This window comes from Bidens hawaiensis, unplaced genomic scaffold, assembly GCF_021521415.1.
Source record: "Bidens hawaiensis isolate Kalapana, Puna unplaced genomic scaffold, B.hawaiensis_p1.1 tig00044036_1, whole genome shotgun sequence".
NCBI classification, from domain to species: domain Eukaryota; kingdom Viridiplantae; phylum Streptophyta; class Magnoliopsida; order Asterales; family Asteraceae; genus Bidens; species Bidens hawaiensis.
The window spans coordinates 24376-35644 of record NW_027497802.1 but is presented as its reverse complement, the minus strand read 5'-3'; the positions used below and the strand labels follow the sequence as shown (position 1 = coordinate 35644).

General features: G+C 34.7%; 1 pseudogene across 1 annotated transcript; it reads right to left on the bottom strand.

Moving 5' to 3' along the window:
• Positions 1 to 2197: 2197 nt before the first annotated feature.
• LOC143594633 (mediator of RNA polymerase II transcription subunit 15a-like) lies at positions 2198 to 9813 on the bottom strand (annotated as a pseudogene). Its single transcript, XR_013146370.1, has 11 exons — positions 9704 to 9813; positions 9431 to 9542; positions 8873 to 8993; positions 7671 to 8765; positions 7520 to 7590; positions 7109 to 7183; positions 5790 to 6964; positions 4293 to 4631; positions 3027 to 3218; positions 2831 to 2919; positions 2198 to 2506 (listed from the first exon to the last, which is right to left on the bottom strand). The product of XR_013146370.1 is annotated as a mediator of RNA polymerase II transcription subunit 15a-like (transcript).
• Positions 9814 to 11269: the final 1456 nt, after the last annotated feature.

Sequence of the window (11269 nt, the reverse complement as noted above, 5' to 3'; positions counted from 1 at the left end):
GAAGAAAAGGAGAGCCGGTGAGCTCAATTATTCAAAATGGACCAATAGGCCGCGTATAGTCGGGTACACTGTAAGACTAACACCCCTTAATACACGACGTATACACTATACGCCGCGTATTAAAGGATGTCTGGGGTGTCCCCAGTAGGACCCTTTGAAAACCATTCTCAATCATACTCAGTGCGTCAACATTTGTATCGACCTCTTTTTAATTTCTTTTTCACACTAATTAATTTTAACTACAATATTGTTTCTTCTAATAATTTTTAGTAATTAATTTTTTTTTTAAATCTAAAAATATAGTAGTCTTGTTCGGCTTTTAAAAAAATCTAAAAACCGTTAGTCGGGCGTAGGGATGTTCAAAAAGCTCCCGGCTCGCTCGAAAATAACTCGATTTTAAATGAGCTCGGGTTGACTCGGCTCTATTTATAAACGAGCCAAGCTCGAGCCAAAGTCAGCTCGGCCCGTGGCTCGACTCGTTAGCTCGGCTCGTTTAGATTAAACCCTAAATTTTAATATCTATATAAATAATAGCATACCAAGAAATAAATAAATATAATTTATACATATATTATGCCACTCGATCCCTAAAACCTTATAAAAAAATAACAAAAGTAAAACATATAAAGTTATATATTCTCTATTTTATAAATTTTATATACTATGTATGTAAAGTTATAATTTGTCTTTTATATATCAAAATTTGTAAAATATAAAATAAAAAATTAAAAAAATTAAAGGAGCCCAGCTCGACGAGCTCGAGCTCGATTTTTCATCTCGATAAAGAAAACGAGCCAAGCTCGATTAAATTCGAGCTCAAGCACAACCTGGCTCGACTTGACTCGGCTCATTTACAGCCCTAGTCGGGCGATAGGGTGGGGATTAACGATTAATCGGACCGCACTTTAATGTAAGATTTTTACACACACACACACACACAAATACATACATATATATATATATATATATATATATATTTACACACTTTAATGTAAGATTTTTACACACACACACAGGATGAGTATCATTACAGAACTGTTAAATTATTTAAGAACTTGAAGGAACCCTTAAAAACTAACGTTTTTTATAAAAAAAAATTTGTATGTTAACGTTCTTTGAGAGTAGTTTTATCATTTTCTGTATCTATATCTGCGATTACAATTTTGAAAATTAGTTTTTATACATATCTATGTTTTGTTTTACACCTATGTAAATTTGTTAGTACATAAATTTTACATATATGTAAACTTGTTATTAATATATGTAATCAAATTTTTTATATAAAACATGATAAAACTACTCTTAAATAATGTTAATATATAAAAAAATTAAAAAATTGTTTGGTTTTTATGGGTTCCTAAGAGTTCTTAATTTTCTTAGAGTTCTTAAATGATACAAACTCTGTATACATATATACATATATATATATATATATAGGGTTTGGATCAAATACAAATGAACTTAACGTGAGAATCACGTAGAGTTTTTAAATATACAAGTAGAGTAATTATGTAATTACTCTGATAATTACTCTACTTGTACATATAATTACTCTACTTGATTATCACGTTTAGCACGTTAATTTCATTTGTACATTAATCTTTCCCTATATATGGTTTGGATCAAATACAAATGAAATTAACGTGCTAAACGTGAGAATCAAGTAATAATATACACAAGTAGAGTAATTTGTAATTACTATATGATGTAATTACATAATTATTCTACTTGTATACACATTTTGGCCTAAAATTGGCTGAAAACCGATAATTTTGGCCTGAATCTCGCCGGAAACCGTCAGTTTTGGCCAAAACCTTATCAGAAAAAGACGACCAAGTCCGAATAATCTTGATTTTTGTGGATTGACAATTGACTGATCAGCCCAAAATTAATCAGTGAAGTGAGGACTAGTGATTAACTGACGCCTAGTCGCAATTTTTACAACACTACTTTACTTGAAAGTGATATCAGGTTGCACACTACATAAGGTTGTGTACGTAAAAACTAATTTAAACTTGCACTTGGAGCTAAGCACGCAAGATCTTGTAGCACTTAATGAAGCCATGTCGGTTACCATTATATACAATACATCGAAGAAATCAACTATAGATGCTAATACGATCAATTTTACCAATATTACACTGAAGAAATCAGTTATAAATACTAATAAGATCGCTCTTCATAGATCAGCAGCAAGTTTCGAATCTTGACTAGATATAACAACTAACAAAAGTCTGGGTTCATATGGTTATACATGTTGCGAGGGTTACATTTACACTTCAAATGACCATAACAAAACTAAGCAGCACTCACGCAATTCTCCCAGGTACCATATTTTGAGCTGAAGGTACCACCACCGCTTTGCTGAGCATACTCTGACATAACAGCAGCAGCACATGCATCCCATGTTCTTGCAATTTCTTTAAGTGACATTGGTTGTGAAAGACTTCTCAGACAAATACTGAATCTTGATTTTGTCTTTGTTGAAGTATCCTCAAACTCCTTGCTGCAAGCGAAACAAACATGCCAAAAGACAAGAATACATTATGCTTCATCTTCGCCAAATGACTAAAATACACTTGACTATTGACAGAATGTAGCATAAGAGATACCATGAACGATGTTAAAGGTCAAACTCAAACAAACATGACTTCTCACCATATTTACTTGAAAAATATGTTTAATTTTGCACCAAATGACTCAAATGCCCTTTACTAAATCAATACCATGAATCATTGTCAAATGACAAAAATACACTTCACTATAGACAAAATATAGCAAAATTAATACCATAAATGATGTCAAAGGTCAAACACACATGACTTCTCACCTGATTTCTGCAGGGAACTTATCCAAGAGTATCGGAGAACAGTTTGGATAATTTGCAGGAACAAGCAACCTCAATGGTTGAATAGGTGACTGCATACAAATTGAAAAAATATGTGTATATAAAAAGTCCGCAGGGAACATGAAAAGGATATTGCATGTAATCAACATAACATATATTATATACTATGATTGCATACCATTTGTGCCGAAGCATACTGTGACTTCAAGTTTGGACCGAGAGCTACAGCACTGAAAGAGCATGTAATCATGGTTCCATCTCCACCCTCTGGAACTACAGCCAGATCAACATCTTCCTCACTAATAGATACCACGGTATCAATGAGTCCCCGGTTGATCTCCTTTATTTCTTCCAAAAGAGCATGATTATACTGTAACAGAAGATGGAGTGTTTTAACTCGAGTTAATAAATTGCTACATTTCATGCTTCATTTATCATAATAAAATTTTAAAATAGAAATAGGATAAGTGCGTATAATTATACATACACCGACCAAGTATCACAACAGCATTACTGCTGCCCTAGTATTTATTTGGTTTTGTTGATGTCAATTCCGACCAAAAACGTCCAGATGACAAAATGACCTAAAATACCCGAGGACACAAATACCCTTAATGGTTCTTAATACAAGCCTTTTTATTATTTCCAAAGTTAACGATTCTCAATTCAGACCACTCGTTTGTCACGTACCCGGTACCTCCAAAGAAGATGCACCGATTTCAAATTAAGGATATTTTTGTTATTTAAGAATTTCCTGGTAAGCTTTTGTCATGCCTCATGAAATAGAATTTAAAAATCAAATATTAACAATGTGATTAGGCCTGTAAAGGAAAATGGGACATGTTCGTGTTCGTTCGTTTAACTTTAACCAAACACACGATCGAACATGAACAATTAAACAAATGGGCTTTCTTGTTCGCATACGCTCGTTAAGAAAATGACCGTGTTCTTGTCCGTTTGTTAATAGTATAAACAAACAGTTCACAAACGTAAACAAACAAACATAACTAAAAGTAGATTAACGAACATAACCAAGCGAACCAGTTAATAAAACTGCTCTAGATACAGTGAGTCTAAGAACTTTCAGTGAATATATAAATGAACGTAAAGAATGAACTTAAATAAACGCAAACAAACCACCTAGAAACATAAATGAACGAATGTTCACAAACGAGACATGTATACATGTTCGTTAGTTATTAAATTAACATAAACGAACTTCCCGCCGAACGGTTTACGGTTCATTGAACGTTCGGTTCGTTTACATGGCTAAATGTAATGCCTCATGTAAATGGAAAACTATATGATGGATTCGTAACATGTACTAGCGACTCATAAGGGCGATTAAAATTTCACAATTGATACATCAAAGAAATTAGACAGCCTACTGATAGCACAAGGAAGATATGGTGTAATACAATAATGTTGTAAAAAAAAATATTACCTCGGTCCGGGGCCTTTTGATTGAAGAAGATGCAGTTGAATCCAGCTCAGAATTCTCAGAACCATTCAAATAACTATCATTTACACTGCCAGCAGATGACACAACATTTAATGGCATTGCACTTGTAAACCTTTTCATTTTCCTTGTGCCATTTGTTCCATCTTGAGTGACAAAATTTCTTGCCTGAAGACGACATTTTGTCATGGTAACTAAATCCTCACCAACTGCAGCTCGCGACCCGTTACCTGGTGCTGACCCTGCAATCCTATCAATCATACTCACAACGGAATCTATGTCACTAACTGAATCACTCAAAGCTTTTGGTGACATCAATTTTACCTATAAAGAAATGAATTAAAATATGTTAGTCCTATAATTTCATGTTATAAAGAAAATGTATTAAATACACCCTTAAGGATCTAGGTGGCAGTTTCAACAATTCAACTCATTTACTTAAGAATTGGTTAATTTGGGTTATTTTTCATCTCAAATAGGTGCATACTTGCGATTTGAAAATTTTTCATTTGAAGATATATATGTGTGTGTGTGTGTGTAGAAAAGGGTTCAAATAAAAAACAATTGTTTTGTGAGAAGTGTGAGAAGGCTTTAAAATAAAATACACCACCTAAATAGGACACTATACCATGCAAATAGAAAACTATACAACTTTTAGAAACTACCAATCTCAACCACTAGATCCTAGATCCAAGGGTCTACATCTATTCTTATGCTTCTCAAAAAACAATTGTTTTTTACATTAACCCTCTCTCTCTATATATATATAGGGTTTAGATCTAATACAAATGAAATTAACGTGCTAAACGTGAGAATCAAGTAGAGTAATTATATATACAAGTAGAGTAATTATCATAGAGTAATTACATAATTACTCTACTTGTATATATAATTACTCTATTTGATTCTCACGTTTAGCACGTTAATTTCATTTGTACGTTAACCTTCCCCTATATATATATATTATTGTAATAATACTATTCTTGTAATCATAAATAACTTGTTGATATTTAGATGTGTAAAAGTCACTAAATAGTAACAAAATTCCATAGATGTTTCATTTAGGTCACTCCAGTTTATGTTGTTCCATTGGAATTTTTTAAAACCCGTAAAGATGGAGTGACATAAGTCACAATTACGAAACTTTGTTAGAAATTAGTATATTTTTTTAAACGCTTACTGAAACAGGTTACTTCAGGTTAAACTTGAAAAAAGTAATCATTACATGGTAACAAAGATTCATAAATGTTTCATTCCAAACAATATAAAACATGAGTAACCTAACTCGAACAGTGATAAAACTTGATTGGTATTGACTGACATCTTCCCATTTATATTACAACGGAATAGAAATTGGCCTGTTTTTTCAGTACTAAAATTTTTGACCTGTTTAAACTCGTTACCAACATTAACCTGCCCATCTTGCCACCTCTACTAATGAGTGTATATTATTATATGAACATGCACAATTTCTAAACTGACCACTTTGAGTAGGCATTCTAGAGGCTGTTCTGTAACAGATTTTCCAGCTCCAATTGATGCAACAGCACCATGGGTTCCGTCTGGACTAGTGAACTCCGCAAGTAAAGGGGAAGCAGATATTCCCGGTGTACCAATAGCAACTGCTGAAGATGGTTGCTGATGTCCAATATTCCCGACATTAGATAATGATGGAACTCCATTATTAACTCCCCTGGTAGAGGAGGTGCAGAGGATGTTGAAGGAGAAGGTGCAGTAAACGGTGAGTTGGCAGATTTTAACATGTTTGACTGGTCAATCTGAGGAGATGCATGTTGTGACATTTGTGGAGAAGCAGACGAGAGGAGTTGAGGTGAAAATGGAGCACCTGGTTTTAACTGTTGGTGATAAGCAGAACGTTGATGCTGCTGATAAGCACCTGATTTCATCATACTCGTTTGCTGTCTAGGTTTAATGTCACTGAAATCATTTATCTGCCCACTCGGTTGCTGTTGCTTTGTTTGTTGGTGAAATTGTTGTTGCTGATGGTGCATGAATTGCTGCTTATGCAGAAATTGTTGCTGCATTTGGCGTTGTTGAAATTGCTTCATTTGCTGGTTTTGAAGCAATTGCTCTTGTTTAATATGTGGATGCTGAAGCATATTTGAGTTCGCCTGTAATGACATCGGGTTTATGTTTACTTGTTGGGACCCACTCACTGTATTTTGTTGTAGAGAGCCACTCGAAACTTGCAGTAACGAGTTCATATTGCTATTTTGACCTGGATCAAGATTAGAACTGGGCTGTATGGAGTTCATCATGTTTTGCTGAACATTTGAACCGCCTGACAAATTTCCCATAATATTTGGTTGCATTGTTGCCATATTACTCTGTAAATTCTGAGTTTCATGTGATTGAACTTGTGTCAATTGAGAATGTGTTTGTTGTGATTGTTGCATAGATTGCATCTGTGCTGGAGGAAGTGCTTGTGCTTGCTGTTGTGGGCCCACAGGTTTACGCTTATTTGAGTTGATGACTTGAATAATATGACCCTCATAAACACCCAGCTTGTCTTTAAAATTAGGTAATATAGCCTGCTTAGGGATTTGTAAGAAATGCATGTAACGCTCCAACATAGTTCTAAACATTTTCAGCTTATCAAGTTGCTCGTTTTTTGGTTGCTGAGGAAGAGGATCGGCCTGCACAGTAAAAGTTCATTAAACTGCGAAACCGGAGATTGTCTATAGCAGTATGCTTTTATAAAATAACATACTATCTTTAAAAGATTCTATGCATTTTTCGAATTAAAAAATATCCTATTTTGATAAGAACCACTAACTTACCTGCTGCAATTTGCCAAGGATCTTCTGGTGCATGTCCTTTAAATCTATTAGATACAGGTCCTTCATTGCTTTTAGCTGCAATCAGAAGAAAACAATTCAGGTATACGATATACATTATTATAACAATGCTATTTAAAATAGAACAATATTAATTCCCAAAACCTAGTATAAGCAAGAAAACGACAACACTAAAACGATTGCAAGCAAAAACTTGGTATATGCTCGACATTTGGTTATAATTTTATTATCAGTAATGATTTTTTTGCTTAAAATGTAATAACTGAAACCAGTGCGAAAATAAGCAAAACTAAAGTCTGGTTTAAAACAATGACGACTTTGTTCGACTCAAAGTGAACTGTTACATCAGATGCTTCCACTGCTCTAAAAGATGAGTATGTTAATATAGAGCACCTTCTGATACACTTCCTCTTGCCAATCTCCACCATTTGGATTGCTCGTCTGAGCTGTCGAATCTAATGATGCTACAGTTAGAAGTTGCATGTGTTAGCTTGTTAAAAATATAGTTTGAATAATTAAAACATAAAAATAATAAAAACCCTACTTGATGATGCCTCTTGCATAACTCTCTGTTGTTGAAATAACTGTTTCTGCTGATCATTCACATTTTGCTGCTGAAAAACACCTGAAGTTGGAAGCCTATGTTGCATATCGCGTTGCAGCAGATTTGGCTGTTGTCGCATACCCACCTGTTGCTGTAACTGTGTTAATGGTGGTTGAACTTGTGTTGGCAACAAAGTTGCTGAGCTGTGATGATTCTGTTGCTGCATTGGCATACTAGATTGCATCATTTGTTGCACCGCATGTTGATTGGCCTGCATGTTGGAGTTACCAGATTGCTGTTGTTGCATGCTAGAAAGATTGTTAAGCTGACCAATTAACTGTTGTTGTGGTTGTTGTACACTTGGAAGCTTATTTTGCTGGCCTATCAACCTCTGCTGCTGCATGTCAGAGTAGCTATTTTGTTGTCCTATTAGCTGGTTTTGTTGCATGTTTGTATTCTGCTGTACCGGTTGTACTTGTTGCTGTGTTGGCTGCACTTGCTGCCGTTGTCTTAGAATCGATTGCTGATGGCTCATCAACGGTTGTGATGACTGTGGTATAACAGGCTGTTGAGTTTGAACTGAAGAGAGAGAAGATGTCTGCATCATTGCCGGTTGCATAACAGGTTGTTGAGATGGTTGCAGATGACCTGGCTGTAACATGTTCTGTTGCATTGAGGGCTGCTGGAGTTTCTGATTTGCCCGTTGTTGCAACTGTTGCTGCTGATAAAGATAATGTGAATTTTGAGTTTGTTGTTGCTGTTACTGTTGGGGATCAAGTTGTTGTCTTCCTTGTATCTGCTGCCTTTGATTTGCAAAACTACCGGGGCCCATTGTATTTCCTACAGTACTTTGTTGAACACCAGACATGTTTTGTATGTTCTGCAAGTTTGAACTTCGACCAGCAACATTTGCCATGGTGGATTGCTGTAAACTACTGCCAGGTGGCAATGCAGATGATAAACTAGAAGAGACTTGCATTCCAGTTGAACCAATATTATCATGCATGCTCTGAGACATCATTTGTTGTCCTGATTGACTACTATTAGATGGCACAGAAATAGGAAGTTGCTGCCCTTGTTGCATCACCTGAGTACCTATCCATTTAGAGAAAATTATGACAATTTACTAATTTAAATTCCTATTTGTAAAACAAACATTGCACTTCGGAAATAATAATGAATGATTATATATTATGAAATACCTAGATCTGAGGGGTTCACACTAGTAGCAGTAGAGCTTGACTGCATGGCGTCTGACCCAGGATTTTGTGATCTATTTTCCATAGTCAACATCTTCAAGGATATCTTTCGCAAATAATCAGCCTGCAAACCAAATAAATATATGATTTAACGCTCCACAATACCTTACATTAATTGTTCTAACTTTGAAGTATTTGTTTCATTCATAAATTAAGACACTTGCAAATGTTAGTTTTGCACTTTCGTGAAAGAGTCAAAAGATAGGTTAATCTAATAAGTATGTTTATTCAGTTTATTTGGGTATGTCGATTTAGCATGAGAAATTTATTAAGGGTTATTTAGTTTCCTAGTTTAAGGGTTAGAATTGTTGCTTTTGGTGCACAAGTTTTATTCAATAATAAAGAGTCATGTTTGGTGTTTAATCATAAAATCCTGGTTCTGTTTAACGATCTTTAGTTTTTGTGTGCATTATCAGATATGGGCCAACAGCAAAATCCTTATTCCATAAAAGCAGAAAAAAAAACTGAAAACATACATATAACATAAACAACGCAACAAACCTGGCTTGTAGCTGCAGTATAAATCTTTTCTTCAAACCTCATAGCTATTCTCTGAAGTTCCTGTAGTCCCTCATTTCCAGAGAATGGAAGATGCCTCTTCAAGGTCTCCATTCTACACAATATCAACATGTGTCAGCCAAAACGATGTAAACATTATCATTTTACAAATTAAAAGATTGAAGAGAACCAGTCACATCAAGCAATTGACACTCAAGCAGGTTAGCATAATCAAACTCTTTAAGATCACAAAAAAAATAAGATTACTGTACATACATCTTGTTGACGATCCTTTGCCGTGAATCTGTTTGCAGCTGAGCCTTCCAATTACCAGATTCCATGGAGGGGTCAACAGCAGCACCCTGAGTAGGCCTCCAATTATCCATCTTGATTTTCAATCCTTATATGAAAAGTAAAAAAGTAACAATAAAAAAAAAAACTTAGCAAAGATAAATGTTCCTTCTTCTGCAGAAGTAGAAGTAGACTTTACTGATAGATATAATACACGATTTTAACACAAAGAGTCAAGCAGTAATTCCTTATTAGAAAGCATTGGATGTTTAAAACCTGGTTTACTTGCATGAAGGTGGAACTACTGATTATTAGTAATAGAAGTGTTATCAGATTGAAATCAATAGAACATTCAACATATAAACAGCTACAAACTACTAGTTTGATCTATCTATAATTAAAATCCGTAGATAATCGCGTATGTATAAATGAACCTACAGTATGATATGATGGTGTAAATCAAAGAATAAGATAAAAGGCGTATCGGAGTTAGGGTTTAGGTAGCAATTGGTAATAGATCGTTGTTCAATCTGAAAACTAGTAATCAAAAGTAAACATAAACAGTGTAAGAAATTGAATCAAACCTTCCGTGGAAACAAAAGAAAGAAATTGGGATTATGATTGTTTTACATGGTTTATGATTTATTTTGGTTTCTTGTGATATAGATTTCATTTAACATTACGATTCAAGATGCTTGCAATGTTCATGCATCTACCAAGGTCTAGTTAATCTACTAAACAAATTTTTAATGCACAAATTGTTTATGCTTTCTATACATATTTGCTCAGTTTTTTAATATTTCCATTATTTCAATATTTTTGTGGTGACACGTTTCCAAACCGTAATTATATATTTCATGTTAGTATTTCATCACACCTTGTTAAAACGGAATTACAAGGTGCGATGAATTATGGTTTCACATCACGTTGTTCATAAGAATAAACTAAATATACACTTCATTTCATAATAACTTATAAGCATACTAAATGTTAATTTGTGTCTTACAAACCCTATATACTAGATGAAATGACAGGATGATTATTGATTAGGAGATAATTATCTTCATTAGCCTTGCTTGCGGTGCGCACATATAATGTATATGTGTGAACCACTGAACCCTCGGGTGGGCAAAGATGAAATTGCACTAATTTTGACGTTATTTTACTAATCTCGTGAAAATAACGTTAAAAGTGACGGAAGGTTAATCAGGCATCATGTGGTGGCGCTGATAGCCGAAAGACAAGGGTACATGCACCAATCAACCGGTGTCCAGATGGTTGAGTGTTATGTGCCTTATGTCCAAGGCTTGATGCAAAACTACTATCGAGTCGGGGGTCTCACCGGAAGCAGCCTCTCTATCCCTGTGGGGTAGAGGTAAGGCTGTCTACATCTTACCCTCCTCAGACCCTACCATAACTTTGCTATTGGTGAGATATACTGAGTACGATGATGATGAGATAATTATCTTCATGAATTTAACTCACCACATCCTAAACAAACAGACCCAATGTTTTGTGGCTTCCAGCCCAAATAGAAATAAAACAAACCAA